This window comes from Moschus berezovskii, chromosome 8, assembly GCF_049115385.1.
Source record: "Moschus berezovskii isolate FMDL1 chromosome 8, NW_MosBer_1.0, whole genome shotgun sequence".
Lineage (NCBI taxonomy): Eukaryota > Metazoa > Chordata > Mammalia > Artiodactyla > Moschidae > Moschus > Moschus berezovskii.
The window spans coordinates 104,497,621-104,512,380 of record NC_142467.1 but is presented as its reverse complement, the minus strand read 5'-3'; the positions used below and the strand labels follow the sequence as shown (position 1 = coordinate 104,512,380).

General features: G+C 42.2%; 1 pseudogene; it reads left to right on the top strand.

Moving 5' to 3' along the window:
* The first annotated feature begins 4,715 nt into the window (after window positions 1-4,715).
* Window positions 4,716-14,204, top strand: LOC129558090 (cytochrome P450 4F11-like; annotated as a pseudogene).
* Window positions 14,205-14,760: the final 556 nt, after the last annotated feature.

Below are 14,760 nucleotides of genomic sequence, written 5' to 3'. Positions count from 1 at the left end.
CTCAAAAAGTCAGATATGACTGAAGCAACTGAGCGTGGCACAGCACTAAGAAGCACATGGAAATATACCCAATATCATTAATTGTTAGGGAAATGCAAATCAATGCAACAATGTGATATCAGGTCACACTCACTAGGATGACAAGAATATAAAACAATGGCAAATAAGTGTTGGTGAGGATGTGGTCATTGGAATCCTCATACATTGCTGTTGAGGATGTAAAATGGTGCAGCAACTGTGGAAAATTGTCTGGTGTTTTTCCTCAATAAATCAATCCTCTTGTCCAACTCTTTGTGACCCCATGGACTGTATCTCACCAAGGTCTTCCATTCATGGAATTCTCCAGGCAAAAATACTGGAGTGGGTTGCAATTTCCTTCTCCAGGGAATCTTTCTGACCCAAGGATTGAACTCAGGTCTCCTATATTGCAGGCATACTCTTTACTGACTAAGCTACAGGGAAGACCTCAAATTAAATCTAGAATTACCAATTGACCCTGCCATCCTACACATAGGAATGTACCCCCAAAGAATTGAAAACAGGTGTTTAAACAAAATGTTGTACACAACTCTTCACAGTGGCACCATCCACAGTTGCTGAAAGTTCAACTTTGGGAAACAATTTTAATTTCCATTAACATAAAAATGAATAAATAAAATGAGGTATATCCATAACAAGAAATATTATTGAGTCATAAAAAGAAATGAAGCAGAGACTTCCTTGCCAGCCCAGTGGTTAAGACTCCGTGCTTCCAATGCGGGGGGTGTGAGATTGATCCCTGGTTGGGAAACTAAGCCATGTGCCATGGCCAAAAAAATTGTTTTAAAAAAAGGAATGAAACACTGCAATGTGAATGAACTTTGAAAACAGGCTAAGTGAAAGGAGTTGGACACAAAAGGTCACATATTGTATGATTCCATTTATATGAAACGTACAGAACAGGTAAATCCATAGAGATAGACCTAGGAGTTGGAGGAGGAAACAGAGAGTGACTGCTAATGGGTACAGGTCTCATTTTCAGATGACAAAAATACCTTGGAACTAGATAGAGGAGAGGTGGTGGTTGCACAACACTGTGAATGTACTAGAGCCATGGATTTGAACACTTTTAATGTTATTAATTTTGTGAATGTATGAATTTTATGTAAGTTTACCTCAACAAAAAATGTTATTTTATCTTCCATTTTTCTTGTAATCTGGATTTTTCATATGCTAATATATCATGAACATTTTTCCACAATATACAGTCATCATCTTGGCCGTCTTTAAAATCTTTAAATGTTAAATATTCAAGCCACTCTTTATTTTTGATCTCTTTATGAATTCCCTTTATGCACTTTGATGGCTTGACATATCACTACCAATTGTAAATTGAGTTACTCTTAATCACATAGCTTTTGGAGTAGAAATTTTATTTCTTTTTTATTATTAATTTATTTATTTTAATTGGAGGCTAATTACTTTACATTATTGTATTGGTTTTGCCATACATTGACATGAATCTGCTCCAGGTGTACATCTATAGCAATATTTGCACATATATTCATGTAAGATGTGGATGTGTTTAAGCACTTTTCACACAGCATGTAAGGTTTGGTGACTCCACAGACATTGATGTTTTTGGTTCTGTTAACGCACTAGACCACTGGAAGGCAGAAGGCAATGACACTTCAACTCCCCCAGGTAAACACCAATCTCACCTCACATCAATTTTATGGATTGTAGAGATTAAATCACCAGCTCAAGGTCATTCAGTTGATGAGTGACCTTGCAAGTGAGGGGTAAGTTCAGTCAGCTTGGCTTCAAATGTCATTCCTCACCTCCCAAGGAAGTGATTTTCAAGGTGTGTCTCAGCTTCACATGCATCATGTCACCTGGAGAACACCTGTAGGCTTATCAGATGACTCTTTGCTGTGTGGTGCCTAACTTTTTTAATGCAATATTATTGACAGGGAATTCATTCACTCGTGTAGAAAACAAGATGCTCAGTGAAATATATTGATCTTCCATATGATGTTCATTTTCCCAGTTTTTTCATCTATATTTTTTGTATATCATTTTATAGTGCATGCAGGCATGCTTAGTTGCTTTAGTCATGTCTGATTCTTTCCAACCCCAAGGACTGTAGCCACCAGGCTCCTCTGTCCTTAGGATTTTCCGGGCAAGAATGGGTTGCCATTTCCTCCTCCAGGGCATCTTCCCAGCCCAGGGGTTGAACCCAAGTCTCCGCATTGGCAATCAGATTCTTTACCCACTGAGCCACCTGGAAAGTCCATCATTTCACAATATATTTATGCAAGTAATATATATGCTTAGTTACCCTCAGCTTCTCTTAAAATTGTATGTAAATTTACAAAATTTACAAAAAGTAAAGTTTGCTCTATTTGGTGTACAGTTCTGAGTTTTGAAATGTCTAGCGTCCTATAACCACCACTGATATAGTTAAAAATCTTTTTTTTTATTTTTTTAAGTATAATTAATTTATTTTTTATTGGAGACAAATTATTTTACAATATTATATTGGTTGGTTTTGCCATACATTGACATGAATTCTCCCCGGGTTTACATAAGTTCCCCCTCCTGAACCCCCCCCTCCCACCTCCCTCCTCCCTTTATCCTCCCTCTGGGTCATCCCTGCACGCCAGCCCCGAGCATCCTATAACATGCATCGACCCTGAACTGGTGATTTGTTTCACATATGACAACATACGTGTTTCAATGCCATTCTCCCAAATCATCCCACCCTCACCCTGTCTCACAGAGTCCCAAAGACTGTTCTATACATCTGTGTCTCTTTTGCTGTCTCGTATACAGGGTTATCATTTGCATCTTTCTAAATTCCATATATATGCGTTAGTATACTGTATTGGTGTTTTTCTTTCTGGCTTACTTCACTATGTATACTAGACTTCAGTTTCATCCACCTCATTAGAACTGATTCAAATGCATTCTTTTTAATGGCTGAATAATACTCCATTGTGTATATGTACCAAAGCTTTCTTATCCATTCGTCTGCAGATGGACATCTAGGTTGCTTCCATGTCCTGGCTATTATAAACAGTGCTGCAATGAACATTGGACTACATGTGTCTCTTTCAATTCTGGTTTCCTCGGTGTGTATGCCCAGGAGTGCAATTGCTGGATCATATGGCAGTTCTATTTCCAGTTTTTTGAGGAATCTCCACACTGTTCTCCATAGTGGCTGTACTAGTTTGCATTCCCACCAACAGTGTAAGAGGGTTCCTTTCTCTCCACATCCTCTCCAGCATTTATTGCATGTAGACTTTTGGATAGCAGCCATTCTGACTGGTGTGAAATGGTATCTCATTGTGGTTTTGATTTGCATCTCTCTGATTATGAGGGATGTTGAGCATTTTTTCATGTGTTTGTTAGCCATCTGTATGTCTTCTTTGGAGAAATGTTTGTTTAGTTCTTTGGCCCATTTTTTGATTGGGTCACTTAGTTTTCTGGAATTGAGCTGCAGGAGCTGCTTGTATATTTTGGAGATTAATCCTTTATCAGTTGCTTCATTTGCTATTATTTTCTCCCATTCTGAAGGCTGTCTTTTTACCTTACTTATAGTTTCCTTTGCTGTGCAGAAGCTTTTGATTTTAATTAGGTCCCATTTGTTTATTTTTGCTTTTATTTCCAATATTCTGGGAGGTGGGTCATGGAGGATCTTGCTGTGATTTATGTCGGAGAGTGTTTTGCCTACGTTCTCCTCTAGGAGTTTTATAGTCTCTGGTCTTACATTTAGCTCTCTAATCCATTTTGAGTTTATTTTGGTGTATGGTGTTAGGAAGTGTTCTAGTTTCATTCTTTTACAAGTGGCTGACCAGTTTTCCCAGCACCACTTGTTAAAGATACTGTCTTTTCTCCATTTTATATTCTTGCCTCCTTTGTCAAAGATAAGATGTCCATAGGTGTGTGGATTTATCTCTGGGCTTTCTATTTTGTTCCATTGATCTATATTTCTGTCTTTATGCCAGTACCATACTGTCTTGATGACTGTGGCTTTGTAGTAGAGCCTGAAGTCCAGCAGGTTAATTCCCCCAGTTCCATTTTTCTTCCTCAAGATTGCTTTGGCTATTCAAGGTTTTTTGTATTTCCATACAAATTGTGAGATTATTTGTTCTAGTTCTGTGAAAAATATCTTTGGTAGCTTGATAGGGATTGCATTGAATGTATAAATTACTTTGTGTAGTATACTCATTTTTACAATATTTATTCTTCCAATCCATGAACATGGTCTATTTCTCCATCTATTAGTGTCCTCTTTGATTACTTTCAGTAGTGTTTTATAGTTTTCTATGTACAAGTCTTTGTTTCCTTAGGTAGATATATTCCTAAGTATTTAATTCTTTTCATTGCAGCAGTGAATGGAATAGTTTCCTTAATTGATATAGTTAAAAATCTTTTCACCCAAACTCCTGCCAAATATGTAGGACATTCTAGGAGCCATGTCCAGTCATGTGGGGCATAATTGTGTCATGTTGAGGTGTGGTATATGTGGACTTTGTCTTTGCTTTAATCTGTCCTGCAGCCTGGTCTGGTCCTCCCTCTTCCCATTACCCTTCCTTCTAGCCTCCTGTGCTCTTAACCCCATTCCTGCCATGCTGGGCTTGGAGGGGGAATGAAGATTCCTGGCTGGGAGCCTTCAGTCAGCACCAAAATTCCCTCCCCTCCACCTCTCTGGCCCTTGATTATCTTCATTCATGTCAACTGCCATCGCACCAAAGGACATGCTTTTCTACAACACTCTGAAGCCCTGGCTTGGTAAGTAATTGTGAGTGAAGAGGGTTGGGAACAACCCTGGGGACCCAGGGGAAGGTCTTCTTTTGCCCACTCCCCATGGCTGTCTCTGCTAGGGGGTGGACTTCTCCTGAGTCCTGGTGACAAGTGGAGCAGGCAGCATCACATGCTGACACCCGCCTTCCACTTCAACACCCTGAAGCCCTATATGAAGATTTTCACCAACAGCGCAGACATCATGCACGTGAGTCTCTTGAACCCAGGGTCCCAATTGGAGTCTTGGGGATAACGGGGACTCAACAACGTCTTGACTGGAATCTGACTCTTGTGGGTGACTTTAAGGCCATGGCTCTTTCTTTATGAGCCTTGTTTCCACAATTGAAAAATGAGGATTATGTGATCCCTCATTTTTAGGTGGCCAAGATGACATAATGGAGTCATGTTCCTAGCACAAAGTAGGTGCTCAGAAGGTGTTAGTTTCTATGTTTCCCTCACAGAAGGCTTGAAATCTTGAGACATGGTTGATGATAATGATGAATATCATGTAGTCATTATTCCAGAGTAACAAATCACTTGAAAACAATAAGTGCTTAGTATTGACAAGTTTGTGAGTCAGCAGTCTGGTTCTTCTGGACATGGATGGGGCCACTCATGTATCTGTGATAGCTGGGGTGATCAGGTGGTCAGTTGGAGGTCAGAGAGGAAGACTTATTGACCTGAAGTCAGTCTTCTCTCATCTTTGAGGCTTGGCTGACTGCAGGTTGATCTTGGATGACCTCAGCTGAGACAACTGGATGTCCTTTCATGTGATTATCTCCCTTTAGAAGGCATCTCAGGCTTGCTCATATGGCAGAAGCAAGGTTCCAACAGACTGAAATGAAGCTGAAATTCTCCTTGGGGTCTAGGTTTGGGATGACCACTTCATCATTTTCACCAGTCTATTGGCCAAAGCAGGTCCAGAACCAGCTCAGAATCAAAGAATAGTGAAAGAGGTCAGCACCTCCTAAGAGAAGTTACTGAAAAATTACACTGCAAAGGGTTTGGATATATATGTGGGAATGAAGAACTAGAGGTCAGGATTTTGTGAAGTGCCTGGGATTTTTTCCATACCTGTAAGCTGACAAGAGAGCTTATTACTGTTTCATGGATTCTTCCAGGAGACATGAAACTCCTGGGTGAGAGACAAAGGACAATTTGTTATCCTCAGAAGGCAACGACATGTGTTTCTTGTTGGTTTGCATTCTTCTTCCAAGTCACTAAATCTCATGAGGGTGACACAGGTGGGCTTTGATATATGCCTGCTTATGTAGTATGCTGATGTATATGCCTGCTATTGTATTTTGGTGGGGCAGGGAGAGGTTAAGAGACTCTGTGACTTTTATAGCAATTAAAAGAAATTGCCCCTAATACCTGTCGAGGAGGAGATATTACCTCACTTCTCAAGGTTGTTTGCTAAAAACACAACTCTGAGAAATGGCCCAGATAAAGAATATCAGAGTCTTGCTTTTTTTTTTCTGCATATGAAACAAGAAAGTTCAAATGTACACAGGACCCATGGAGGACTACTTCTCTCAACACAGAGGACCTTTCCCTCAACAATTTCTAACAATGAAGATGATGAGGTCTGACATTTTCTCTGCAGTTACTTTATGCAGTAAGCTGACCAACGGTGCACAAAATGTAGTGGGAGGAATCAAAGTTATATTAACAGCAGGTCTCCTGACTCCCAGGCTGGGGACTTCATGCCTTAATGTAACAACTTCCACTCCCACTCAAGCCTGGTCATCTGTGAAGATCAGACCAAGAGGCGGGGTCTGGGGGATGTGTCTTGGTGTTTGGGGTTAGGGAGGAGGCAGTTTCCAACCTCAGTCATGTCCACTTCTCTGTCCAGCACAAGTGACAGCACCTGATTAAAAAGGGCCACACCCATCTGGACATGTTTGAATGCATCAGCCTCATGACCCTGGACAGTCTGCAGAAAGGCATCTTCAGTTTCTACAGTAATTGTCAGGAGTGAGTGCTCGGCCCAGGGCCTGGGAAGATGAGCCCTAGACCCAAAGGAGTAAATGAGCAAGATTGAGGTGGATAATCAGAAAGGCCTTCCTGGAGGAGATGGGTCAAACTGGACATTGAAAGACAGGAAAAGGGAAAGAGAAACAACAAACCTTACAGGTAGGCAGAACTGTTTGATAAATGCTAGGAGGTTAGAATGAGCAAAGTATGTGCAACAGTAAGGAGACAATTTGGATATGGGCATAAGATGGAAGGAATATCTTAAGGACATTCTGAAGTCAGACAGAGGATATGAACTATATTTGAGGTTTTCTAAGAGCCATGGAAGGTGTATAAGCAGATGAGGGTTGAGGTCAAAGCTGAGCTTGGACATCTGGCTGGAGAGAAGACTGACCACAATGTAGACACTGGATAATGTTGACACTGGAAGTAAGGAGAGGAGGGAAGGCGTTTTCCGCATTGACCAGCTGGAGGAGGATAAGGTCTGAGCTGCGTGGACAGTATGGGGAAGGAGAGGGGACAGAAACAGGGTGAGAGAGAAAGGAGAGAAGCCCGATGTCTAAGCTGTGCTCTGGGTGCCTGGGGCATGGAGGCAGCTCACGGAGATGGGATGTGGGTTGAGAAGAGTCTGAAGAGTCACATCTCCTGGCTCATCCCTACACTGTATTGGTGAACCATCTGTTCTTGGAGCCTCAGTTTCCTGAAGGGAGGTAGGTCCGGCTTCTGGGCTTCCGGTGTTTTAAGCGGTGGCTTCCCTTAATGCTCTCGTCCTTCAGGAAGCCCAGTGAATATATCGCCACCTTCTTGGAGCTCAGTGCACTTGTGGCTACACTGCACTGGCAGATCTTCCTGCGAAATGTCCTTCCTGGGTTTCCTCACCCCAGATGGGCGGTGCTTCTGAAGGACTTGCCCTTGTACGCGACTTCATAGATGTGGTCATCCAGGAGCAGCTCTGGCCCCTCCTCAGTGAGAGTATTGATGACTTCCTCAAGGTCAAGGCGTAGACCAGGACTTTGGACTTCATTGATGTGTTCCTGATGACCAAGATAGGCTGCTGTGGGATCTGAGTTCAAGAAGTAGAATGAACTTTGATCTGATCAGAGATCTTGGATGGGATGCATAGGGTACTGGGGAGCCACAGGAGGTGCTTGAGGAAGGGAGAAACGGGTCATGGATAAGTTTTAGACATGACCATGTGAAACTGGTCTGCAGTGGAGTGCTAAGTCTGAAACTGTGAAGGTCTGAGATTTTACTCTACTCCCAAGCTAATAAGTTACCTATCACAGAGGTAGACTGTATATATACATGTACACATACATGCATACATGGGCTTCCCACATGGCTCAGTGGTAAAGAATTCACCTGCAATGCAGGCGCTGCAGGAGGTATGGGTTCAATCCCTGGGTCAGGAAGATCCCCTGGAGGAGGAAATGGCAACCCACTCCAGTATTCTTGCCAGGATAATCCCATGGACAGAGGAGCCTGGTGGACTACAGTGCATGGGGTCACAAATAGTTGAACATGACTGTGTGACTGAGCGTGCATGCATACATATATATACACATATATGTGAGTGTGTATACACAAACATACATAGACAGAAGGAAGCCTGGATCAGAGCAGCACATTTATTTCTCATAGTAGAAACAGTAGTCAGAGTAGAGTTGTAGCTCTGGTTCCCCATCCCCAAATTCCTTTGAGGGCACCATGATGCTTTTACCCATACATGCAACCATAGTTGCATCACAGAACAGGTACCTCTGGATTTTGAAATTTGGAATTTATATAGGACAGCTGATATATCTTCTCCTTCTTCCCTTCTCCCTTTTTCCCTTCACCCTAGCGAGTGAGGGGCTTCCCTTGTGGCTCAGCTGGTAAAGAATCTGCCTGCAATGTGGGAGACCTAGGTTCAATCCCTGGGTTGGAAAAATCCCCTGGAGAAGAGAAAGGCTACCCACTCCAGTATTCTGGCCTAGAGAATTCCATGGACTTTATAGTCCATGGGGTCGCAAAGACTGGACACTACTGAGTGACTTTCACTTTCACTTTCACTTTAGAGAGTGAGGGGAAAGGAAATAGAGAAAGGGGAGAGAGAGATGGAGAGACAGCAATAGGGAGGAGGAAGGGAGGGAGAGAGGTTGTTCTGGAATTAAAACAAATCCTTATCAATGAGAAGGTAAAGTTTATAGGTTTTATAGGTTTCTAATCCATCCTTTATCTCCAGGAGACTAAAGAACCTCTGGATTTACTGTAGCCTGTGAGCAAATGGCTTTGGGACAATGCTTAAACTCTAGCTTCCATGGCAATTTGTCATTTAATCATCCTATAACCCAGGTTGCATCATGTATAAACATGAAAATTTCTATGAATCTTTGATTCTCTTTACCATGGATGGCATAGGAGGCAAGGAGGTCAAGAAGGAGATCTCTGGATGGGACCTCTGGTGATAGAGTGAACTGGAGGTCTAGGATTTCAGAGTAGGCTTGAGCTTCTGGATGGATAATGGAGTTTCAGAGATTGTCTCAGTTTAGGCTTAGGGGCCCTCAGAGCTAGTTTGAATCTGGGGATCTTGCTTTCTCTTCAGGATGAAGATGGGAAAGGACTGTCAGATGAAGATATCTGAGCTGAAGCTGACACCTTCATGTTTGAGGGTGAGGGTCCCAGTGTGGGACTACAGAGGGCAGCATGGGTCCCTCCATTGCAGGGACTTAGTGTGTGGACCCTGAACCATCCCCCATGCCTCTCCATCTTCCCCATGGTCCTTTCTCTTAAGGTGCTGTCCACCCTCTGGTGCTGAAGTAGCCCAGCAACCCAAGCGTGTCTGGCTACCCCTCAGGCCGTGACACCATAGCCAGTGGCTTCTCCTGAATCCTGTACAACCTTTCAAAGTGCCCAGAACATCAGGAGCATTGCTGACAGGAGGTGCAAGAGCTCCTGAAGTACTGTGAGCCTAATGAGATTGAATGGTGAATGCAAGTCCTCATGGCATTTTTCTGAGTCCCTCTCACAGGCTCTGCTCCCTGGCTGGGGAAGAGAAAAAATCTTTTTGTGGACTCTGTCATTATTTCTTAGTGGGAAGACACAGAGACAAGGTCTGGTACACAGCCTGTAAAGTAGGAGGAAGTATCCAGGTTTTTGAGACAGAAAGACCGGGATTTCTGAGATAATCAGTGACAATGTGTGAGAGTAGATGATACCACTTAGCACATATTCAGTAAGTGAAATTTCCCTCTACTCTCTTACTTTTCTCTCTGAAATTACATGTTTTCCAACATCTCCACTCCCTGACTGTTTCCTCATATCCTGCTCCTTAATTCCTCAAATTATTTAGTCCAGGATTCACATGGAACTCTTAGGAAATAAGGTCATTCAACACCTGTCCAGGAATACCTGCATCCTCCTCCATCCAGTCCCCATTCAACAAACACTGGCACACTTATTCCCTCTTCTCAGTTCTATGACATCTCCAATTCTTCTCAGCCATTCTGTGTCCTGGAGACTCAGAAAGAACCTAGATCTGGCCTTTGCCTTCCAGGATCTCCTAGTCTCATGGAGGAATAATCAAGAAACTCCCTGTATACAGGGACAGAGCTTCAGTTTAGAGTAAGACAGACAAAGTAGAGGGTAGCAAAAAAAGTGCCTCATCTCAGACCCTGAAAGTTGATCAGCAGAGAGGTATGTGTATTTGAGGTAAGGTCAACAAAGTGGCTGGTCAAAAATGACAAGATGGAGGCAGAAAGGGAGAGAGAGGGAGAGAGAAAGGAGGAAAGGAGGCGGTTGATACATGATTGACCTGTGGAGCATAGATTACTTCATAATATTAACACACTGCCCCAGAGTGTGGGACAGATATCCAATTCTGGATATTAAAATAATACTTGGTCTTTTAGTAGAGTCTACAATTCTAGCATAGAGATCTTGGGCAGCTTTTGCAAAATAAACCCTTAGGTACTCTTATTGCTATGGTGAATAATATAGTCTATCTGGATAGAGAAGCATTTACAAGTTCATTTTGAATACAGACATTCACATTTCTTATTAAATTTAATCCATGTATTTTATATCATTATCTTTTCTATTTTTTCTAATAGAAAAATTAATAATTTGTGGATATCAATTTCTTTCTCAGTGAACTGAGTAAGTGCTAAATATGGAGTCCCATATCAAGAGAAAAAATAAAGATCATCTTAATAATAAAAACTTTTGAAACAACAGGGAAACTACATGGAAAAAAGTTAATTCAACCTGCTTCTCATGTCTGGCAAGAAAATAACATCTATACAAATCAAAGATTTAAAATATATAATAATGGAGTCTTAAAGGCTCTATTTTGGGGGGCTCCAAAATCACTGCAGATGGTGATTGCAGCCATGAAATTAAAAAACACTTACTCCTTGGAAGGAAAGTTATGACCAACCTAGATAGCATATTAAAAAGCAGAGACATTACTTTGCCAACCAAGGTCCATCTAATCAAGGCTATGGTTTTTCCAGTAGTCATGTATGGATGTGAGAGTTGGACAGTGAAGAAAGCTGAGCCCTGAAGAATTGATGCTTTTGAACTGTGGTGTTGGAGAAGACTCCTTAGAGTCCCTTGGACTGCAAGGAGATCCAACCAGTCCATCCTAAAGGAGATCAATCCTGGGTGTTCATTGGAAGGACTGATGTTGAAGCTGAAACTCCAATCCTTTGGCCACCTCATACAAAGAGTTGACTCACTGGAAAAGACTGTGATGCTGGGAAGGATTGGAGGCAGGAGGAGAAGGGGACGACAGAGGATGAGATGGCTGGATGGCATCACCAACTTGATGGAGGTGAGTTTGAGTGAACTCCGGGAGTTGGTGATGGACAGGGAGGCCTGGCGTGATGCGGTTCATGGGGTCACAGAGAGTTGGACACGACTGAGTGACTGAGCTAAACTCAACAGAAAGGCTCTAGAGGAAACCATAGGAAGTTATACTACAGCTCCACAGTAAGAAGGCTGTATCATGACATAAATCCCAGAGGGTGTACAATAAGACATTGATATGCTATTGCATGAAATAGATACAGAGCAGTAGGTATAGTATAGAGTATGCTACTATATAATTTTTAATGAAACAAAATCTTTGATATATACAATGGAGTATTACTCAGCCATTAAAAAGAGTAAAAAATGCCATTTGCAGCAACATGGATGGACCTAGAAGCTGTCATACTGAGTGAAGTAAGTCAAATAGAAGGAGAAATATATGACATCCTTTATAAGTGGACTCTAAAAAGAAATTATACAAGTGAATTTAATTACAAAACAAAAACAAACTCACAGACTTAAAGGATGAACTTATGGTTGCCAGGGGGAAGGATGGGGGAGAAGGATAGTTAGGGAGCTTGAGATGGACATGTACACACTACCATATTTAAAATGGATAATACACAAGGACCTACTGCATAGCACATGGAACTCTCCTCAATGTTATGTGGCAGCTTGGATGGCAGGAGAATTTGGGGGAGAATTTATGCATAAATATATATGGCTGAGTCCCTTTGCTGTACACCTGAAACTATCACAACATTGTTCACAGCTATACTCCAAAATAAAATAAAAAGTTTTTTTTAAAAAATGCCTCTAGGAAGATAAATAAAAATAACCACTAAGCAAACTGTGAGGAGAAATGAGTGCTGTTGGGCCATAGGGGTGATGTTTTGCATTGTTCCAACTTTGAACTATGTTAACTGTATCATCTGTTAAGAATTTAAATTAAAGAATTTAAATCGTCACACAAAAAGAAAGAAATTTTTTTAAAAAAAGACTTCAGCCCCATTACTGGATCTTACCTTCAATGTTTATGAAAGTTTTCCAGTGATTTCTCTTCTTTTCTAAGTATAACATCACTGTGTGCAAAAAATGACACATTTTCCCCCATGTATCAAATGGTATTACTTTTTCCCCTGTCTAATTGCATTAGCTAGTATCTCTAGTGCCATAACAAATAAGAGTAAATATTGAATCTGCTTCTTTTGTTTCTTATGCATTTGCCTTTTGATTTTGCAGTCTTGCCACAAAGAATGTTTTGATTTTATGCAATTTTGTAAATATTTTTATTGTTGAATTTTTGTAGTTTTTCTCAGGCTTCTAAAAATATGTGAGTAAATTTTGTCTGGTACTTCTGTGGCACTACTTTTCTTTTTAAGAACCATTTTATTGAAGTGTGATAGACAAAGAAAAGGTTGTACATAGTTAATATATACAACATAATGAGTTTGGAGCTATTTGATCCATCCGTGATTTTGTTATAGGCAGAGGGGATCTTATAGGGCAGTAGGAGGTTTGGAGGGTCTCTGTTTTTGCTCCCTGGATGTCATATGGTTTCCTTAGGGATGACCTTACCCAGATGCCCTTCCTGACCATGTGCATCAAGGAGAGTCTGCAGCTGCATCCCCCAGTCATGGTCATCTCCTACTGCTGTACCCAGGACATTGTGCTTCCAGATGGCCGGGTCATCCTCAAAGGTACCCATAATGACTAGGGGAAGAGGTTCCTGGTGAGAAAGAGGGACTCATCAGCAGGTTGGACTTAGTCCTGACTGGTCCCTCTTCTTTCACAGGTGTTATCTGTTTCATCAATATTTTCAGGATCCACCATAATCCATCTGTGTGGCCAGACCCTGAGGTGCTGCCCCCCTCCCCTTGGGGGATACAAGGAAGGACAAAGAGTTCTGACTTGCATAGCACACATCACTTCCCTCCATTATACACACATCTGCCTCTCTAAGGATGGACATCCTGGGAGATCCCACACAGGAACCCTGTCTTGTCTTGTCCCCAGGTCTATGACCCCTTCTGCTTCATGCCAGAAAATACCAAGGGGAGGTCACCTCTGGCCTTTGGTTCCTTATTTTTGGGGCCCAGGTGAGGGTAGTGGGCATCTGAGGTAAGGATTTGGGGGGAGGGTCTGGGACTTAGATTCCTGGCATAACTGTGGGCAGAGGAGTGGGGAAAACAAAGATAGAGTTCTGGCTCTCCCCCTTCCACTCCCCTGGACATAATGGGTAAGAGTCTGGGAATGGTGGTGGGCCCAAAGAGAGCGTGTGGTGTGCTGAGAGCCCCATTTCCCTGTCTGTTGGTCTGAGTTCAGGACAATGGTGGGGGCCAGGTTCATATTCAAGCCCACGGAGGGATCCCAGGCACAATTAGCCTCCACCTCTGCAGTCGTGGATGGGGGTTGCAGGCCAGATTCCAGGTGCATTGAGGCCGGAATGATGGTGCAGTCAGAGGCCCCACTCTCACCCACAGGAACTGCATCAGATATTCGCCATGACCGAGATGAGGGTGGTCCTGGTGCTCACCCTGCTGTTCTGCATCCTGCTGGACAAGGAATCACTCAGGAAACCAGAGCTGATCCTGCCAGCTGAGGGTGGACTTTGGCTGCAGGTGGAGCCACTGAGCACAAGCCAGTAGTGACTCACCCCCTTCTGGCCTGGTATCCAACAAAGAATATAGGGAGACCAATATTTTTCATTGAGCACCTTATTTTCTACATGAGTGAATGAATTCCCTGTCAAAAATATTAAATTTAAAATTTTAGATACCACTCATCAAAGAGTCTCATCTTGTAAGCCTGCACAGGTTCTCCAGGTAATATGACACAACTGGGGCTGAGACAAACACTAAAAATCACTTCACTTCCTTAGAAGGTTAGGCATGACCACTGAAGCCAAGCTGGTAAAATTTACCCCCACTTCACCATTCATCAATCAAGTGACCTTGAGCAAATGAGTTAATTTATCCAATCCATAAGACTGGCATGAGGATGAAATCAGTGTTTACCTGGGGTAGCTGAAGTGTCATCACCTTCTTCCTTCCAGTGGTCTACCTCTGTTAATAGGACCAAAAACGTCAATGTCTGTAGCGTTATGAAGCCCTATGTGTTGCATAAAAAGTGTTTAACCACACCAACAAAAGTGTATGTGTATATATTGCTAAAAAATAAAATTTATACACTCAAAGTTATGTG